The sequence below is a fragment of the Haliotis rufescens genome, unplaced genomic scaffold (genome assembly GCF_023055435.1).
Source record: "Haliotis rufescens isolate VD_foot unplaced genomic scaffold, xgHalRufe1.0.p SCAF_33, whole genome shotgun sequence".
NCBI classification, from domain to species: domain Eukaryota; kingdom Metazoa; phylum Mollusca; class Gastropoda; order Lepetellida; family Haliotidae; genus Haliotis; species Haliotis rufescens.
In genome coordinates this window covers 2,636,075-2,656,470 of record NW_025964035.1, presented here as the reverse complement: position 1 = coordinate 2,656,470, position 20,396 = coordinate 2,636,075, and the positions used below count along the sequence as shown (strand labels likewise).

At 41.6% G+C, this 20,396-nt stretch overlaps 1 protein-coding gene across 7 annotated transcripts in view; it reads left to right on the top strand.

Annotated features, from left to right (window-relative positions):
- Positions 1–20,396, top strand: part of LOC124115044 (multiple epidermal growth factor-like domains protein 10) — a 76,545-nt gene that overhangs the window by 4,230 nt on the left and 51,919 nt on the right. For 6 of the 7 annotated variants that reach the window (XM_046475849.2, XM_046475852.2, XM_046475855.2 and 3 more), the window contains exon 1: positions 12,896–13,077. The exons of the other annotated variant lie outside the window; for it this stretch is intronic. The gene's annotated coding sequence lies outside the window, so the exon portion shown is untranslated. Of the gene's footprint in view, positions 1–12,895; positions 13,078–20,396 lie in introns of those variants that run through there. 7 annotated transcript variants of the gene reach the window in all.

Here is a 20,396-nt window from a genome sequence, read left to right as displayed (position 1 = left end):
ATTATTTTCCGTTTAACAGTACATTGCTATGAGGAATTTCTTTCTTAGATATCTCGGGTAAACTATTTTACAAGCATTTTAGAAAATCGTTTACGATCATGGGTGAAACGAAATGAATTACTTAGTGAAGGTTTAGGCCCGGCTATTCTACAACCGATAATATATTTACCTTACAAGTTCTTTCTTCTAAATATCTCTATCGGACGTTTTTACTGCGCCTTCATAGACTTTGAGAAATCATTCGACCTTGTAGATAAAAAAGCTATTATATGGGTTGCAGACTAAAGGATGTCATGGAAAAATGTATTTAATTTTAAAGAGCATGTATAAGTCAGTTGATGCGTGTGTGAAAACTAACTCTGTTAAGACAGAGAATTTTAATACCATATCAGGTGTGCGACAGGGCTGCGTCCTGAGACCATCACTTTTCATTTTCTATATAAATTATCTTGGTGATGCTATTTATGAGAAATGTAGTAATGGGATATTTGTAACTCAAGAAATTAGGTGTCTACATTTGCTTTTATTTGCTGATGATATAGTGAATGGTCTACAAAAGCAACTGAACGCTCTAAAGCAGTTTTGTGACTCTTGGGGGTTAGAGCTTAACCTAGACAAGTCAAATATAGTAGTAGTAAGAAATGGTGGTAAAGTTGCGCAAAAGGGAAAAGGGTCGTTTCGTAATGTAAATATGAGAGTTGTTTCCTCTTATGAATATTTAGGTTTAATGTTTTCCTCGCGGTTAAATTGGTCAACGGCCTGCACAATGCTTGCTTCTCAGGCCAAGAAAGCTCTACCCCCAATCTATAAATTATTTAAAGAAAACATCTGTTTTATTTTCAACAGCCAGTATACGTTTTGAAAAAAGATATCACCAAATCTTGTATGTCCTGCAGAGATTTCGGGCACCAGGTATTTTAAAGAAAAAAAAGGGTCATGCGTTATACTTTAACAGATTGCTGTTGGAAATAAAGCTATACCAGGGGAGACTGGGCGCTATACTATATTTATCCAAACCTAGATGAAAGTAATTTAATATTGGATTAAACTTATACGTATGGTATATAATCGTTTCCCTTTCCAGAGGTACCCGTCTCTAGTGTCTTTAAATAACCATGGCAACCATACATGGGCATCTGGTGTCAGAAAATATTATTTACTTGTGCTTTTTCCTATGTTTGGATTGCTCAAGATGTTGGGGATAAGTTATCATTTGTTTCCACCTTGAAACAAGACTCGTTGATATTTTCGTTCAAAACTAATCAGAAAGTTTTAGACTCTCTCACTTTCTTTCACATTATTATGCTTCCATTAAATCTGTGTTTGAACCTGAGAAATATTTCACATTAAATGATAAATCACTTCTTCGAGGGATGTGTAAGTTTAGAATATCTTTACAATGTTTAAAAATACAAGATATAAGGAAGAACAAAGACATAGACAATTCAAACATTATGTGTACATATTGTAAATCTTGGTCCAGTGAAGACGAGTACCATGCTCTGTTTAAATGATGCCTTTGCTTCCCAAAGAGTGAGTGAGTGAGTGAGTGAGTTGGGTTCAACGCCGCTTTTAACAGTGTTCCAGTTATATCACGGCGTGTCAGCTTAAGGTGGGAGGAAAACCCGAAGTGATGCAGGTCTCAGACGTTTACCACTTCGGTGAAACCCACGAGCACGGGTATGGTGCTGACAAACCTAGAAACATAATCGGGGCGAACCGGGATTCGAACCCACAATCATAGGTTTCTGGCGTGCCCAAGGGACGCAACTCTGCACAGCGAATCGCGGCGCCTTAGACGACTGCGCCACCAGTGTCCCCGCTTCCCCAAAAAAGAAATATTTGCCGCATTTTGAAAATAAATACATTAGCACCAGGTAATTACAATGTACTCAACTCAAATGATGTACAAACTATTAAGTCAGTAGCTATCTTTATCAAACACATTTTCTGTAAGATTTCAAAGAGTTGTTAAATAAGTAAATGTCATGTCATGTCACACTACTAACTTTATTCTGTTCACTGAATGGTACTCGGGGGCTACGAGGCCGAAATTCTGAATAAACGTTTTAACACGCCTGGCATGAGGGTCACTGGCGAGGTCATTTTACCACTGAAACACTTTTACAATAGTTCAAAATAGTGTTGCGATTCTTTTGCAATGAGTTTATATCTTTGCAACAAATTCCGATTTCTCGTAATTTTTCGACATTATGCGTGCACCAAAACTTCTGTTCAACATGTTGGAAGTGAAGTGAAGTGAAGTGAAGTGAAGTGAAGTACAGTACAGTAAAGTACAGTACAGTACAGTACAGTAAAGTAAAGTAAAGTAGTCAAGGACCGGGGCATAACAATTTTAGGATTGCTGTTACCTTTATATTTCGATGGCTTAACAAACAATAAATTTCAATCCCTACAGGTACAAAATCGCTACTTTATGCAATAGTTTGCTGTACATGTAGTTTACCCACTTTCGTCATATTCGGGGCCATTCGTGACGAACTTGTGTTATTCCGGGACAAGCCGAATAGCGACTAGTGTCCCTCTCGCGGCCATTTTTTAAACTGTGTTCCGTCTAAGCGCAAACGGGCACAGCTAAACGGTGTCTAGCCGGGAGCGCCACATTACAGAAATGGCTATTGCCGGTAGAGCCACATTTTCAGCTGAGTGCATTTCACCTATTCTAGCGGGTAATTAATTAATCCGATTACCGATACCTTTAAATGAGTGTCCCACATTTAAATTACTAAGCGTGGTGTTACTTACTTACTTACTTACTTTGGAGATTTAACATGCGCTTTCCGACTGATGCGTATTTCGCACACGGGCCCGGCCAGGCCATTTAACGTGTTTCCGAAAGGGGCGAAGGTGGTCTGTGCAACCCAAGAGGGGGGTTTTAGGGGTTGCTTATATAGAATTTGGGAATTTTGAGATTTGGAATAGATGCCGATGGGATTGGGGAGGAAAACTAAGGGAGCTGGGTATGGTGGATGTTTGTTTGTTTATGTGATTTTGATTTGGTAGGTTATTGTGTTTTTAGATGCGTTTTATTAGTTCCGTTTTTATTAAGAATACGCCTAAGGCCTTGAAGTTTTCTAGTTTATTTTGTGGGTTTAGTATTGCTTCTAGAGTTAGAGCCTTGTTTAGATTGAGGGTGGTTTGTAATGCTCCCTCTAGTACCTCGTGACAAAGTGGATGATGTGTGGCTTGATGCCATTGCTGACTCTCCTGCTGGCCCTAAAGTGACTGCTTTCATGGACTACGTGACAACCAGTTGGGTTCAAGGACAGGCCTTCATGCCAGAGATTTGGAACCATTTCGAAAACCAAGGCCACCGTACCAACAATCACCTGGAAGGGTGGCACAACAAGATAAAGAAACTTGCCAAGAAGTGCCACCCGAACATCTACGAGGTAGTGAAGCTATTTCAGCGAGAGCAGTCACTCAAAGAGGTTGCAGTCCTGAGACTCTCTCACCAGTGGTCAGAACCTTCACGAAGAAAGAAGTACAAGGCAATCGATGCACGTATTGCGTCCCTCAAGATCCAGCTCCTGAACCAACACCTGAGTGAGATGGAATATGCTGACCACGTGGGCGACCTCCTTCATCTGCAGTTATGATCCATTATGATATTCATATGCTATTCATATTCATCAATGTAAAGTTTTGATGAATATGTTATCCTTGTTGAATAAGAAATGAGAAAACAAGACTTGTTTTGTTATATACGGTAACCTGTTAGAATCACAAAGCATGTTTTGACAGCATAGCCGTGAGAGCCACATTATACAATCACGCAACCATAACCATTGCCGGGAGCGCCACATCAATTTGGGCTATCTATTTTCGAAATGTGGCTTTGCCGGCCTGTAACCCAGCTAAACGAATTGCGAACTCGTTGCGTAATGATTCAATAAAAAAACACTGTTATGCAATTTAAATCAATACTCGTCCATGTTTTAATTATATATGCAGGTTTTACAAATTTCCTGACAAAATCGTCGGGCATTCCGTTAAGGAATCCCGTCACCGATCCAAATAAAGAAGTATTCAATTGACCTGTAGTTATTGTCCGATATATTTTTATGAACGTGTTCTTTTTGGAAAACCACGTGTCTCTTGAAGCAATGTCTCGATGAAAACCACGTGTCTCTTGAAGCAATGTCTCGATGAAAACCACGTGTAGAGTAAACTGTTTACAGGATTTATTTTACAACTATCAATAGCGTAGCGCGGCACTGGTGTTTACAGGGGATATTTAATAATGGAAAATCGCGATGCACGCACACACACACGTCGCCATATCAAAAATATCAAAATTAGTTTATTTGTGTATAGGCCTTTGGTGTGTGTGTGTGTGTGTGTGTGTGTGTGTGTGTGTGTGTGTGTGTGTGTGTGTGTGGTGGTGGGGGGGGGGGGGGGGGGGGGGTCGTCTTAATCGTGCAGAGTTGCGTCCCTTGGGCACGTCAAAAACCTATGATTGTGAGTTCGAATCCCGGTTCGCCCCAATTATGTTTGTAGATTCACTTCAACTCACTTCAACAGACATATTGCAAACAGGACACATGATGCCATCTGTCGTAAAGGTAAAACATTACATCTTAATCTAATAGAAAAAAGGTATATGTTACTATAAGTGCAATAATCTTGAAAACGACGTCAAACCCCATTTCACCCATCTTCCCTTGTGTGAGATCCGGGATAGAATAGGTCTTCAGCAACCAATGTTTGCCGTAAAAGGCCAGTATGCTTGGCGTCAGCGGCGACTAACGGGATCGGGTGGTCAGACTCGCTGACTTGGTTGATGCATGTCATCGATTCCAATTGTGTTGATTGATGCTCATGCTATTAATCACTTGATTGTCTGGTTCAGTCTCGAGTATTTACAGACCGCCGTCATATAGCTGGAATATTTCTGAGTGCGGCGTAAAACAACAAACAAACAAATGTTAGCAAACAACAGCACCTATTGCAACGGTTTTTCATCTCGTTAACTACAGCATCAAACTTTGATAGTAAGGCCAGAGGACGCCCTTGAATCGGGAAGATGCATCTCACCTAACCTTTTAAAAAACAACCCGAGCAGACTCTTCTAGAGGACGGTCCCTAATATTCAATGCTCGGTCCCTAAACAATACCTCAAGGACCGCTATACAGGAAGTCCATTTATGATACTTCCATTTTCGTATTTATAAAAAATTAAGTGTATCTCTCTGTGTGTTTTATGTGCTCTTTTAACAGTAACCATGTTTATAATTTTTCAAATGAACACATAACCAAGAGATCTTATTTTGGGGAAAGATTTTTCTCACATACATTTCTTCCTTGCGAGATGACAACGTGTTATGCATATAGACTTGCCTCAAAGGAGATCGGTGGTGTTCCAAATTACAATCTGTACATTTCGCCTGCCCCGGGATTAGCTTTTTCGAAGTGTGGACAATAGGGATTATTCATGGCGCGTTATTGTTACGTAAATACACACTTCGGTGGTTGGAGAAATATTTCTACGTTGACGTCGCGCGGCGGCTTTCAGCACGTACCAGCTCGGCCGCTACCTGTCGGCGAGCGAGTGGGGATTTTGTCGGACATTTCACACCAGCCTGTTTCGCTTAGCTTACAAGTTCATGCTCTTTTGTCTGTTGCATTTGTGAACCCGAAGAAGACGACGAACCGTTTCATAGTTACTTCATAATTATAAAGATGATACTGTTTCTTATTACTGCCCGTCCCTACAATTATTACCATTATCTCTGCGGTTTGTTTACAATGGAGTCTGGACCATACAAACCAGTGATTGAAATTACGAGCAACGTGAGGTGAGGTGAGGTGAGGTGAGGTGAGGTGAGGTGAGGTGAAACGTCGCGTCCAAGATAATTGCTCTTGAAAAGCGACGTGCATGCATGCATGTGTGTGTGTGGCTGCTTGTACTGCTTGTCTGGTCCAGACTCGATTATTTACAGACCGCTGTTATATACCATTCACTCACTCACCCCAAAACTGTCTCATGTAATTTCTCAAACTTGAGAGAGAGATATTTAAAATCTGATTTAAATACAGCCTGAAAGTTAAATTAGTACAATATATAAATGAAAATAAGTACAGCACAAATTTGCTGCACTGAAATTTTATGCAATACATGTACATATTCGTAATACATGAGAATCGTTAACTTCGTGCTTCGTTACCTGTACTGCATTTGAACTAGCCTGTATATTCGCAGAGACTACCGATTTTACAAGGGCCCGTCAGATCCACATGCTCCACAAATGAAAGCCTCACGATAATTGTGACTGGCTTTAATTCCTTTTCTGGACGTGACATCCTGTCACGCAGACCAAGCCAGTCCACAGAAACTCGAGATCGAGAGTGTGAGTGTGTTGGTTAAACGCCACTTTGAACAGTAGTCTGGTTTATATGACACAGTGTGTCAGCTTAATGTGGGAGGAAAGCCCAAACTGATGCAGGTCTTAGGCGTTTACCACTTTGATGAAACCAACAAACACGGGTATGGTGATGACAAAGCTAGAAACATAATAGGAGCGAACTGGAATACGAACCCATCACATGTTTCTGGGGTGCCCAAGGGACGCAACTCTGTACAGCGATCGCGGCTCCTGAAACGACTTAAACGATTGCGCCACCCGTGCCCCTTTGGACCGAAAACTACTTTCATTTCCAGGCTGAATAGCATCAGCATCCTTCATGTCCTGGCTCTCACGCATCTCTGTGGGGGCCTAACTTTGTTCTGTTGGAATTTTCTAGCCCGGTTTCTGTATCATGTCATTAGCTAGACTGTATTGATTTTTCCATCGCAAGGGTTTAATATTTCAAAGTGTCATCGCCAAATGATCTTTTTGATCCGGTATGTTCTCATTTAATTATTGGCTTTTTAAAAGAAATAGAATTGTTTAATAAATTTTGAAACATGTGTTTTGTAATTAATAAATGATATTTTAATATTGGTAGAATAAATTGGATAACCAAGATTGTTAGTGGCTGTACCTCGAAGGGGGTTGAAGTAGTGTAAAAAAATTGTGCCCCTGAGATGGTACTATACGTTTTTTGGTTTTGGTTTGTTTGTTGTTTAACGCCGCACTCAGCAATATGACGGCGGTCTGTAAATAATCGAGTCTGGACCAGACAATCCAGTGATTGACATCATGAGCATCGATCCACGCAATTGGGATCGATGACATGCATCAACCAAGTCAGCGAGCCTGACCACCCGATCCCGTTTAGTTAGTCCATGTCATTCACAGTATATCTATAACTGCCACGGTTTTAATTTTAGTTCGGCTAAATTTGTCCATCTTCGCCAACACCCGAATGATGTAAATCCTGCTGGGCTCCATGCAGGTAGCAAAAGTACTGTAAGTCCCCATGGTCCCCAGTATGGTGATCTACCTTCAGTTGCTGGCGATCTTTAGCCCGTTTTTATATTGTGTTGTTGAATGCTAATTATTTTTACATCCTCTCAAACTAGTTTTATGTCAATCTGTGATATTCTTGTTGTTACATTGTCCTTCAAAGACAGAATTTTATATAGTTTAAACATATATTACTGATACAAAAATTTATCTAGTCACGATATGGCTGAAATATTTCCGATGTGACTTTAAACTGTAACTCACTCACTCATTGTCTTATGATCTCAGCTTTTATTGTCCTTAAACTAGTATCAGATACATCGTTGATGTGTTATGCTGTCCTCGGATGTCAGGTTATATGGGGTAGTAATGCATAGATTAGTCATTTCGTCACCATTCGCCCCTTTCCGTAACCTGCAAGAAGACTCGTCCCCCTATCGATGAATGTCATGTGCGAAAATACGACAAACCAATCAGAATGCGCGTATGATTTCAAGTTCTTCGGACAAGAATCCCTCGGAAATAACTTTTTGGTTTTACATATGTCTTGCATCTAAAAATATACCCAAGATACAGTTAAATGTATTCAGTCATACTGTATAATTCCGCATATCCCGATGTGCTTTAAGTTGCATCTGAAATATATATAATATGTGAGGAAAGATATGTGAACCATTACGTAACGAGTTAACAATTGTTGTAGGTATGCCCGTTTGCAATAATGGCCATGAGAGGGGCACGAGTCGCCATTTGGCTTGTCCCGGAATAATAATGCCCCCTTTCACTACGACCACGAATATCCCGAATCACCCCGAATCGAAAACTTTCGAAATTCGTGACGATTATGCCAATAATGCAAACTTTCGTGGCTAATCGGGTTGAAAAATATGAAGAATGCCAGGAATGGGTTAAGAAACATGTACAAATTACAAGATTCATGTACGGATCATGCACGAATAGTAAGAATCACCTACGACTAAGTTACGATTGTGCAGAATGTAACTTAATTCTTACATGATTCGTAGTTGACTCGGGACATTCTTGGCTGTTTCGGGATGTTTTCGGGTTGAGGACAAGAAATTTTGGGAGCCACGAATCGCTTAGAGTAGCCAAGAATGCAAAAGAATCGATTACGAAGCTGTTACGGAACATAAGAATTAATAACGAATAGATTACGATACAGCCACGAAATTGCAATTCGGGGACCCGTGACAAACAAAAACATTTTCGTCGATTCGACGAACTCCCGCGAACTGTACGAATGTTTGGGAATCAAATAAGATTCATTTAAGAACTTCAAGAAATGATTGAGATTTATCTACGAACATGAAAAATGTCCTATTCGGGGTGATTCAGGATATTCGTGGTCGTAGTGAAATGGGTCATAATGCTACTATTCCACACAGAGCACGAATCCCACGAATCGCCACGATTTGTGATTCGTGAGGATTCGTGGAATTTAGCAAATATTCTGGTTCAATTCGTGACGCTCTACGATCTAGTTACGATGCAGGTACGATAGAGCTACGAATATTCGTGGGATTCGGCTGGATTCGCATGAATATTGTCAAGAATTCACTAAGATTTACAAGAAGCTAATACGAATACTGCACGAAAGTTAGGAATCAGTTAAGAATACGGCGAATGCATGTACGAATCAGGTATGAATAAAAATGAATTCGTGACTATTCATGACAATTTTTGGGGTTTACCCTCAAGATAGCTTCGTACCTCCTTCGGCGTGTATTCGTGGCATTCGTGACAGATTCGTAGCCGATTCGTCGTAAAGCCACGAATTCACGAATCCCCGAATGTGTTCAGAATACCTACGAATGCCTACGAATCGATTACGATTCAGTTAGGATGCCTAAGAATGCACTACGAATTTGTTACGAATTAACTACGATATTTTTGAATCGGGTGTTCGTGGCCAAAACTCTGAACAGCTCAAAACTTTTGCCACGAATGTCCGATAGCTCAAGAATTGTAAGAACTAACTACGAATATATGCGAATCAGTTAAGAATGATAACTGATAACGATTCAACTACGAATCCTAAAATTGATCAATTCGTGGGATTCGTGGTCTGTGTGGAATAGTAGCATAACACGAGTTTGTCACGAATGAGATTGGTCGAGTCACTATATGGATGAGATTGCCGACGTGACGTTACACTAAGGTGTATGTGGCAGTTTGACGCCAATTTCAATGGTTTAATTCCAATGTGGCTACATATATGACTGTGTTCATGATATATGATAACACCCTCAACAAAGATGTCTCGGAGATTACAGTCAAGTACCCTGTTCGTCAAGAAAGCTCATATATAAGATTCTCCCACGAACATCAAGTATGAGTCACGTGACCCAAACAGCTGGAAGGTGACGGGTTGTTGATTTCAAAGAGTCAGCTGTCAACAAGCTTGACGGGGCGACGTGAGTTGAAAGCTACATGCGCAGTTTGTCATCAAACAGGCTTGTTAACATTCATGAAACAATCTGAGAAAACTCTGTCGACATACATGTATCTTGAAAAGAAATCATGAATATTCACTTGACATCTTCAAGTGGAAAAATATACCTAAGACCAAGGTAGCTGTGTTCACACTCTTATTTAGAGTTTGATTTCTTTGACGTTTTAAGCTTTAGTGATATTTGAATCTGTTGGAGATTCGCCAATGCGGCATTTAAATATTTTAAACAAATAAATTAAATGTTTTGTTTGCAAAACGGTGTTTGTGTGATGACATAAAACAAGCGATAAGAACCACCAATTAAAAAGCTAATTTCGGATTGTTTGTTTGTTTGTTGTTTAACGCCGCACTCAGCAATATTCCAGCTATATGACGGCGGTCTGTAAATATTCGAGTCTGGACCTAACCAGACAATCCAGTGATTGACATCATGAGCATCCATCCACGCAATTGGAATCGATGACATGCATCAACCAAGTCAGCGAGCCTGACCACCCGAACCCGTTACTCGCCTAATACGACATCTCTTGTGGGAGTGAGTGAGTTATGTTTAACCGCCGCTTTGAACAGTAATTCAGTTGTATCATGGCGTTTTAGCTTGATGTTGAAGGAGAGCCCTAAGTGATGAATGTCTCAGACGTTTACCACTTTGGTGAAACCCACGATGATAGCCATGGTACAGAGAAACCTAGAACCATGATCAGGGCGAATTTGGGATTCGAACCCACGAACCCATGATTATATGAAGGCCTAAAAGCGAGACAAGCTTCTTTGATAATGCCACTGCCTATTTCACCGTATGGATACGTCCATCCGTGACGATCCCGGTTAGAATTTGTCTTCCGCAACCCATGCTTGTAAGTGAGTGAGTATGGTTTTACGCCGCTTTTAGCAATATTCAAGCAATATCACGGCGGGGGACACCAGAAATGGGCTTCACACATTGTACCCATGTCGGGAATCGAACCCGGGTCTTCGGCGTGACGAGCGAACGCTTAAACCACTAGGCTACCCGACCGCCCCCATGCTTGTAAAAGGCGACTAACGAGATCGGGTAGTCAGGCTTGCTGACTTGGTTGATGCATGTCATCGTATCCCAACTGCGTGGATCGATGCTCATGATGTCAATCACTGGATTGTCTGGTCCATACTTAATTATGTACAGACCGCCGTCTTATTGCTAGGATATTGCTGAGTGCGGCAACAAACAAATTAAACAAATCCGTCCAGACAACAAGAGTAAATCCTCAAATTTTAACCCTGTTCGCAAAACATGAAAATCACGATATGTGTAACATACTGCTCCACTCTTGATAGGGAGATATGTATCTCCTAATATGTAATAAGAGTATATGTAAATAGAATGACATATCTGATTATCCCACCAGATGTTGAGTAGTATTTATACAAAATATGTCCTATGTCAAGGTTTCGGTATGATATGACTTTTTTATACCGTCAATAGTTAGAAATATGAGCAAAACAAAATACAATACAGCATTTAAATCGAATCGGGGTTACTGCTACATTTTATAAAATATTCACAGCGTTTGCTAAGGATATCAATACTTAACATGAATAGGCGTAATGTCCGTGGCGCCCTGCTTGCTCACCTACATGTAGGACAAGTATGACGTCATCTGAACTCTCAGCGAGTGTTCATCCCTCGCCTGTATCCAAGATGTGGGTTATAGATCCAGCCAAGTGATGAATTGCACGAGCATGCAGGCGTGATCGGCCCACATGAGACCTGACAAAAGCTCCGCCCGCTGTGCGGCTAAGTTAACTCTTTTGTGAGATTGGAGAAAAGGTAGATTAGGGCATATTTGCTCTCCTTTGAAGACGGTAGTAGACATATTGAGACCGCCTCCGTAGTCTTGTGAGTGAGTGAGTGAGTATGGTTTTACGCCACTTTTAGCAATATTCCAGCAATATCACGGCGGGGGACACCAGAAATGGGCTTCACACATTGTACCCATGTCGGGAATCGAACCCGGGTCTTCGGCGTGACGAGCGAACGCTTTAACCACTAGGCTACCCGACCGCCCCCCGTAGTCTTGTGGGTAGAACGTGTACCCGGACAGCGGAAGGTCGGTGGTTCGATCCCCAGACCGCGTTATGTCAAGAGTCGCTAAGGGGCGGTCGGGTAGCCTAGTGGTTAAAGCGTTCGCTCGTCACGCCGAAGACCCGGGTTCGATTCCCGACATGGGTACAATGTGTGAAGCCCATATCTGGTGTCCCCCGCCGTGATATTGCTTGACTGTTGCTAAAAGCGGCGTAAAACCATACTCACTCACTCAAGAGTCATTAAGAGAGAATGCTTCTTGTTACCCTGCCTGTCTCTCGGCATTAAGCGGCTAAAACAAGGACACAGTGTGGTATCACATTGGGGCAAGTAGAGAACTTCCCGCTTTACGCGTTACTTCGCGTATGCTGTCATGCTATATTAACATTATGGATTCATATTATTGAATTAAAAGTCATGCATGAACTATATTCTATGAGCTATGCGCCGCATTGTCTTTTAGCTTTACGGGGCGGTCGGGTAGCCTAATGGTTAAAGCGTTCGCTCGTCACGCCGAAGACCCGGGTTCGATTCCCGACATGGGTACAATGTGTGAAGCCCATTTCTGGTGTCCCCCGCCGTGATATTGCTGGAATATTGCTAAAAGCGGCGTAAAATCAAACTCACTCACTCACTCACGTTTAGCATTACAATAAATTGTAACAACATGCATGGCCTCCATTAAAATGTATTACTCTCATTTCGTTCCCTCTATCCCAAACCATACCCCCTCCCCCACACAGCCAGACACACATCCCGCCCTCCCAGAAACTATTTTTACAATTGTCACGCAGCACAATGAAATACAGAGGGTGACATCCCAGCATTGATGATACCCACCATCATAACTGCTGACACTTGTCCTTCACTCCAAGTCATACCCGACACCGAGGCGCTATTTTTAGGCTTGTGAGAATTAGAGCTGAACGGTTTACGTATACTGTCCCCTCAAAACGCTATTGACAACCAGCCCTGATTCGGTATTACAAATATCTATGATCCCGTTGTGCTTCGTCTCCCGTATGGTGTGTCTTATCTTGCACGGAAAAGATTGAACATTTTCTGTTTGGGATTATCACGTTGTGGAAGGAGATCTCATGTTTTCCGAGTATACTGCTTAGTGTTTATTTGTGTTTACAGCCAAAGGATAAACAGAACAGTTTGGCAAGGTAGGATTAATGTTTAATATCTATCTCTTGACAATGTGTGTTGATACGGACGGTGTTGACCCATTGGGTTTTGCTTTGTTGTGGAGTTGTTCCATAGTTAGAATATGTGTAAGCGTGATGTTACAACCTTGTGGATTACAAAACACATATATAAAAGCGAGAGTTGGGGAATAAGCTCGCTTAACAGAGGTACTCCACTCAACCAAATCACACAACAACACGACCTGTGAAGATCCGGGGTAGAAATAGGTTTTCAGCAACCCATGCTTGCTGTAAAAGACGACTATGCTTGTCTTTAGGGCGACTAACGGAATCGGGTGGTCAGGCTCGCTGACTTTGTTGATGCATGTCATCGTATCCCTATTAAACAAAAAACAACAACAACAAACAATTACACAACACAAGGCGAGACCTGAGTGAACAAACAATATGTTTATAAGACAGCCACTGGATCGATACATAATCAGTCCACAATAGAATGTTTACAAGCAATAATCAGAGCATGTTTGCAAGTATAATATATATAATAATAATAATTGTTGGAATTATATAACGACGTGCATACATGCGTGCGTGCGTGCGTGCGTGCGTGCGTGCGTGCGTGTGGCTGCTTGCACTCGTCCGGACTGATGCCGATTTATAGTGCTAGCCCACTGAGATACCATGCCGCAGTTCAAAACGTCCATACCTGTGTGAATAAACAATCAGTTAATTAGATAGTCATAGATTTGTGACTGTCTGTAGTCCGTATTTATACCCATTCCAGCTACATCAGATTGTCTCATTTACTGATTGATCTGACGGTAAATTCGTTATTGTGATCTTTGGTGGCGCTATCGTGACAGAATTATATGATTTAGTTTGACTGAGGCATTGATGATAAATGTGTTAATGAGTGATGTTTAGTGAGAATAATAGCTTACCTGATGCTGGTATGCCACAAATGTATCTATAGTTGATGTGATTAGATGATAAACAGCAGATAAAGATAAAGGTGTCAAAGCTTTAAATTTATTTTGTCTATCTGACCAGTACTCCCAGAGCTTCTGCTACAGGATTTTGTCGGATGTGCGTTGTCGGTTTGATCCTTGGCATATTTGATACGGGAACGTGGCCTGTTAATTTTTAATATTCCCTATTTCCAATCCTTAATATGTGGCTTGTAACTTGATAAAATATTTGTAAAACGTCTTCATTTCTCCTATCTTAATACACACTTTACCTAGCTTTAGAAGCAGCGATCCAAGTTTGAAGCTGTAGTTAACGAGATGAAAAACCGTTGCAACAGGTGCTGTTGTTTGCTAACATTTGTTTGTTTGTTGTTTTACGCCGCACTCAGCAATATTCCGACTATATGACGGCGGTCTGTTAATAATCGAGTCTGGATCAGACAATCCAGTGATTGACATCCACGCAATTGGGACCGATGACATGCATCGCCAAGTCAGCGAGTCTGACCACCCGATCCCGTTAGTCGCCTTTTTCGACATCCATGGGTTGCTGAAAAACAATTCTACCCCGGAACATCACGGGTCTGTTTGTTAACACGCGAGGAAGGTTAGCAGTGATGTTGAAACAGTTTTTTTAAATTGATTTGTTAAATCGTCTTTTTTCCCTGTTTGTACATTATTTAGTTTCTGTTTGACGCACGTTGGAATTTGTTTCGGCCGATCGGCAGGATTATTATCTGGCGTTGACGTTTTTTAAATATTTAAATATATATATGAAACCCTGAGCACGGGGATGGTGCTGAGACACGTAGATTCATAATCTTGTGGGGAAAAAAACGACACAAAGATAATCCTCATTCGGGACACCCCTCGTTTCAGACACCCCCACTTTCCGGATGAGTACTGTTGGGTGTCCACTCACCCCCTCACTCACTCCCCCCTCACTCCCTCACTCTCTCCACTCACCCCCTCACTCACTCTCCTCTCACCCCCTCACTTCTCACCCCCTCACTCTCCCTCCACCCAAACCAGTGAAGATCAATGCAAGGTGAGAAAAGCAATCCATATTTGCTGTAAGACGCGACTATGCTCGCCGTAAGAGGCGACTAACGGGATCGGGTGACTTGGTTGATACATGTCATCGTATCCCAATTGCGTTGATCGATGCTCATGATATCAATCACTGGCTTGTCTGGTCCAGACTCGATTATTTACAGAGCGCTGTCATATACCGGAATATTGGTAAGTACAGCGTACAACAATAAACAAACAAACACTCTCCACTCACTTTACCAACCTCAAGACATCACCTAATTACAAGCACACAGAGGCTTTGTCAAGCGGAACAGCTGGCAAGATGTCATCCCCCGTGAGTCACTGGTCATTACGTTGCTTCAGTAGCTGGTGTGATACACTAGGCTTTACCTACTGTGACAGTTTCCTTTGTCAGCATGGTGTCGCTTGTGCTGTGTCATGCGGCCTGTATATTTAGTCATGCATGGTCAGTTTCAGGGTTAACTTTATCCGTCGATACCTGCATTACGTTGCGAATTTGGATCATCTCAAACGATGGTGAATTTTCTATGAAATTTATGACATGCCACACTCTCAATCGTGGCCATTGCTTTAGGTTGCAGATTCAAACAATCAATATTGTGTGAATTTCACACGTCCACACATATGTGTTTCTGAACAACTCAGACTTTCAATATTATTTTCATACATTAAGTCCATAAAAAGTAGTCGGATGTGAACATTTAATTGTCGTATCTGCCTCATACATGTCAGACCCGTGAAGATCCGGGTAGAGAACTCGTATTCAGCATCCCATGTTTGCCACGAGAGGCGACTGTGCTTGTCGAAAGAGGCGACTGACGGGATCGGGTGGTCAGGCTCGCTGACATGGTTACTACAGAGTACTACTCATGTCAACATTAGGAACCGACCATTTGATTTTCGGGACTGTTTTTTTTTTCAAAATTGTTTTAGAATTACTCGAAAAACAAAAAAATGCTCAGGTTTTAGCCCCCAAATATTTGATCGCTGGACAAGTACGATGTCTTGAAAAAATGAGCGAGTGTGTGTGTGTGTGTGTGTGTGTCGGGAAGCAGGGCCGAAAGAAATACGGTCTCTAACAACAATCCTTGATAGGGAGGGTATTCAAGGACGTCGGGGATCTCACCTAAGCGTCTTTTGATATGAAATATGAGTCAATAAAAGTTCAATCTTGACGAGTGAACTTCTGTTTATCACCCAAAATTATCGTTCCAACTTGTTCAGTTTGCAATCTTCAGCGTCGGGAGTGTAAAAAAACAGGTTACCAGCTACAGTGGCAGATGAATAAGTGAATTAGTGAATTCATTTGATTGTGATGCCATGGTAATCGATAACGTCCTAATAATCTGCAAAGCATTGTGGTTCAATTTCATTGTAGTTACATCTCTCAGGAGGTATTACTTGATCGAACACAAACAAACGCAAGTTTTTGATGATAAATCAAATATATGGACATATAAAATGTCTATTTTGGGGGTGTTATCTTCTTTTGTTGTTTCTTGCCTTTGCATGTGTTTGTGACGGATGCCACCAGTAGGGCAGGATACGCTTAACTTTTCACAAACACCTGGTGTCATCAATATTTGATAGTGATTCATAAACACCTGGTGTCATCCCTATTTGATAGTGATTCACAGACACCTGGTGTCATCAATATTTGATAGTGATTCACAAACACCTGGTGTCATCAATATTTTATAGTGATTCACAAACACCTGGTGTCATCAATATTTGATAGTGATTCACAAACACCTGGTGTCATCAATATTTGATAGTGATTCACAAAAACCTGGTGTCATCAATATTTGATAGTGATTCACAAACACCTGGTGTCATCCCTATTTGATAGTGATTCACAAACACCTGGTGTCATCCCTATTTGATAGTGATTCACAAACACCTGGTGTCATCCCTATTTGATAGTGATTCATAAACACCTGGTGTCATCCCTATTTGATAGTGATTCATAAACACCTGGTGTCATCCCTATCTGATAGTGATTCATAAACACCTGGTGTCATCCCTATCTGATAGTGATTCATAAACACCTGGTGTCATCCCTATTTGATAGTGATTCATAAACACCTGGTGTCGTCCCTATCTGATAGTGATTCATAAACACCTGGTGTCATCCCTATGTGATAGTGATTCATAAACACCTGGTGTCATCCCTATCTGATAGTGATTCATAAACACCTGGTGTCATCCCTATTTGATAGTGATTCATAAACACCTGGTGTCATCCCTATTTGATAGTGATTCATAAACACCTGGTGTCGTCCCTATCTGATAGTGATTCATAAACACCTGGTGTCATCCCTATGTGATAGTGATTCATAAACACCTGGTGTCATCCCTATTTGATAGTGATTCATAAACACCTGGTGTCATCCCTATTTGATAGTGATTCATAAACACCTGGTGTCATCTCTATCTGATAGTGATTCATAAACACCTGGTGTCATCCCTATTTGATAGTGATTCATAAACACCTGGTGTCATCCCTATTTGATATTGATTCATAAACACCTGGTGTCATCCCTATTTGATAGTGATTCATAAACACCTGGTGTCATCCCTATCTGATAGTGATTCATAAACACCTGGTGTCATCCCTATTTGATAGTGATTCATAAACACCTGGTGTCATCCCTATCTGATAGTGATTCATAAACACCTGGTGTCATCACTATCTGATAGTGATTCATAAACACCTGGTGTCATCACTATCTGATAGTGACGAAGGTGGAATCGTGCCATCGACTCAGCTTTCAGCAGTGGTGAGGTGAGGTGAAATGGCTTTTAACGTCGCGTCCAAGATTATTGCACTTATATAGCGACGTGCATGCTCGCGTGTATGTGTGGCTGCTTGTACTAGTCCGGACTGATGCCGATTTATAGTGCTAGCTCACTGAGATACCATGCGCAGTTCAACATGAATACCCCACTCAGACACAGTATACTGACTCCGAGCCGACCAGTCCTTGTTTTAGCCCCTTAATGTCGAGCGCCAGACAGGGTAACAACAAGTACCATATTTTAACGTATGACGCGGCTGGGGATCGAACCCCGGACCTTCCGCTCTCCGGGCGGACGCTCTACCATTAGACCACGGAGGCGGTCCTTCAGCAGAGATTTCTATTGAATATGGAAGGGGTTTTGTCGCTTGTATTCACATACCTACTTAAATTTGAACATTAATAACTTGACGCTGGGGCAGCTCGCCGACATGTTTTGTGATAAACAAAATATCACTTCCTTGTTGGACCCGGATAAACGTAGGCTGACGTGACAGGACCTTGGAAAAGAAATCAATCTTAAATGATATTATTACAACTACATTGTAGTTCCTATTATGATGAAATGTTGCGTGCAGCTTGTGTTCACAGAGACCTTCAACTGGTTGTCTGTCAAACTTATTTGGGCCTTACAGGTAAACGATTTGGGTTTTAACACACCCTTGAACAGCCTTTCAGCCACATGTCAGATCATAGTACCTGGAACACAGGGGGACTTCCCGGGAATTCCTCGAAGTACGCGCACCGGATCGGGAACATAGGGGGAAACCCCTTAATTCCTCCGCGCAACCCTTTTAAAAATCTTTATTGTAGACCATTCGTGACCAACTCGTGTTATTCCGGGACAAGCCGAATAGCGATCTTCTTGCAGGTTACGGAAAGATGCGAGTGTTGGCGAATGTATTGTAGACCACTGCAGACATGTTTGGTCTGTGAAGGATTATATAACGCGCATGTGTACAATTATCTTTCAAATTAAGCTTCCAAAATTTCTTGTGCAAGATTCAAGGATGACAAAAAGACTCCTATCTAGAATGGTTTTATCAGTTTGAATCGATTCATCGTGATTCATGTATACATAAGAAATCGGTAGTTATAATCACCGTGTTGGTCCTGTCATCGCGGGCGATACGTCTACAATTAAGAGAAATAACAGTGATAATTGATAGATTTACACAATCCAAGTGAAAAAAAAACATATCTATTTCCGGATTAACCGTACTCTGGATTAAGGAATCATTGGTACGAATTATATCCCTTTGTGTGTGTGCGTGCGTGTGCGTGTGCGTGTGCGTGTGCGTGTAATGTTGACATACTGGCATATCTATAAACGTATAGATACATCGCAGATCCAGCGGGTGATCTTTAGAACACAAATGAGTGGCGCAAATACTATGTTTCGATATCAATGGTTGCTTTGAATAAAGTGAGTGAGTAAGTTTGGTTTTACGCCGCTTTTAGCAATATTCCAGCAATATCACGGCGGTGGACACCAGAAAATGGGCTTCACACATTGTACCCATGTCGAGAATCGAACCCGGGTCTTCGGCGTGACGAGCGAACGCTTTAACCACGAGTCTACCCCACCGCCCCTTTGAATAAAGACATCATTAGCGAGCATGTCTTCATTTGTGACATCTGAACTCCCAAAACACGAGTATAATGTTTTTTTCAACTCAGTTGGATCATACATAATCGTGATTACGAGTGCCGCCAACGCGTGACATTAAACACCGTAGACATAATAATGATCGATGCAGCTCGGGGCTTCACCGAAACCTCCTACTTTCTGTTTGATCACAAGGGCGTTTCTTTATCTCACCCAGAAGCTCATTAATCAACATGTCTTTTCAACAATCGCATCCTCGATTAGTCTCGTGAAGACTCCGGGTTAGAATTAGTCTTCAGCAACCAAAAGGCGACTCTGCCTGTTGTAAGAATGCTCATGGATCGATGCTCATGATGTCAGTCACTGGATTGTCTGGTCCAATCTCGTTTATTTACAGATCGCCGTCATATAGCAATTGCTGATTGCGGCAAATAAAGCATCCTCGATTACACAGCGTATTATGTCTCCATGTCTCAATGAGTCGCCACCATGGCTTCGTTTTGTTATCTAGTACGTCCAATCAAATCACTACCATGAGCGAGAGAAAATCTGTGCAAATTCACAGATGGCGGTGGTGACGTCAGTTATGAAACGAAGCTATCAGGGATGGTTCCAGAATATTCATCATGATCGTATAGATACATGCTACACAAGATAATCGTGGATGATATTTGTTTCCTACTTCAAGAATGACGCGTTGGATTTAGTTTCTAATTAATACAGGCGCACTGGTGGCCCAATCGTCTAAGGCGCCGCATGTCACTGTGCAGAGTTGATTGTGGGTTCGAATCCTGGTTCGCACCGAATATGTTTTCAGGTTTGTCAGCACCATACTTGTGCTTGTGGGTTTCACCGAAGTGGTAAATGTCTGACACCTGCATCACTTCGGGCTTTCCTCCCACATTA